Here is a 1,540-nt window from a genome sequence, read left to right on the forward strand (position 1 = left end):
TCAGCCTGGGGAGCGGTGGGAACAGCTCGCGCCCTCTCTCTCTGCCCGTCTTCACCCTCGTCCTGCTCCTCCTCCCCTTCCCCTGCCGCCACGGGTTTCTATCTCCATTGTTCCCTGAAGCCCGGCAGCCAGTGTGCAGCCGGGCCCAGCACTGGATCCGCAGCCAGCAACTTCCTCTGAAGCTGCGATGCATAATTACAACCAGCTGCTCCTGCTCTGGGCGGCTGGCCGGCCGCTCTGCAAACAAGCGTCCTGATACCCGGAGTTCCCCCGGAGGCCACAGCCGGCTCCTGGCAGCAGCAAATCCTCCGAAGGCAGCGCCCACGCCCTCGGAAGACAAGCGAGCAACCCGTGTCCCTCTCGTGGCTCCCAGAGGGCAGCTGCCTCCTCTCTTCTCCATTGAGGCAGAGAGGGTCGTTTCCATTGCTCAGAGGAAGGTGTCTGCTGGGTCACCTGCTGCTGCCCTCACCCTAGCAGCCTGATGTCACCTCCAAGCAGGATGGTGTAGGACTGGCTGTCCAGGGGTTAAGACTCCTCTGTGCTTCCACTGCAGGCGGCAGTGGTTTGATCCCTGGTGGGGGAACTAAGATTCCACAGGCCACATGTGGCCAAAAATTTTTTAATTTTTAAAATTTTAATAAAGCAGGTGGCATGTCCTAGGTCTGACTCAGGGGGCAGGAGCACCAGGGATCCTGGCTTTTGGTCAGCATCTCAGCTAAGGCGAACATGGAGAGATGGAGGTGGGAAATTTGCCCTGCTCTCAGCTAGCAGGAGGCAAAGAGACAATTGAGGTTGCTTTAAAAGGACACTAGTGAAAATCCAAACAAGCTTGACTTAGTCTCTGGAACTAAGGAGAGCAGCGAGTGAGCATGTGAGAGCTGAGGAATGGCCCCAGACCCACCTCAGAGCTGTGGGTTCATTCGGGGACCTCAGTGATTTTTCAGGCTTGACTACAAGTATGACTCTGATCCAAAATTAGGCTTTGGATGTGTAACACCAGGCTCCCTGCCCCACCCACCGCCTCTGTCTGCCCTCTGCCGTTTCTTCAGAGCCTGGCTCCGGGCCAGAGCTGGCCCTTCTGGCTCCTGGGGGAAGGGCTGGCCTTGGTGTTCTGTCTTGTTCTGTTTCTAGGCAGGGTTTTAGGATGGGTGAAGGTGCGTGGGCTCTTCAGGAAGTAGAGGGGAAATTGATATGCTTGGGAAGGGCATCACAACCTCAAATCACTCACTTTATCCAGCCAAAGGTGGAGGAGACCTTGCAGGAAGGAGCATGGCCGTGCCACCCAGCGCTGCCCGTGAGGCTTCTGCCCACCTGTGCCTGCCAGCCTAGGCTCCCGGCAGGTCTTCAGCAGTGAGAGCCGAGCCAGGCTGGGCCTGCTGCTCTGTTATGTCCAACCGCAGCCGTGGAGGTGGGGAGCAGCCGGGAATCTGCTGTGGATCAGGAGCTGCTCATTTTACAGGGCTGTTTCCCAGGGCTGCTGGCCCTGGCAGGAGCGGTGCAGACGGCAGCATCTTCGAGGCGGCTCGTCCTGTCTGAGCTT

The sequence above is a fragment of the Cervus elaphus genome, chromosome 5 (assembly GCF_910594005.1).
Source record: "Cervus elaphus chromosome 5, mCerEla1.1, whole genome shotgun sequence".
Taxonomy (NCBI): Eukaryota; Metazoa; Chordata; class Mammalia; order Artiodactyla; family Cervidae; genus Cervus; species Cervus elaphus.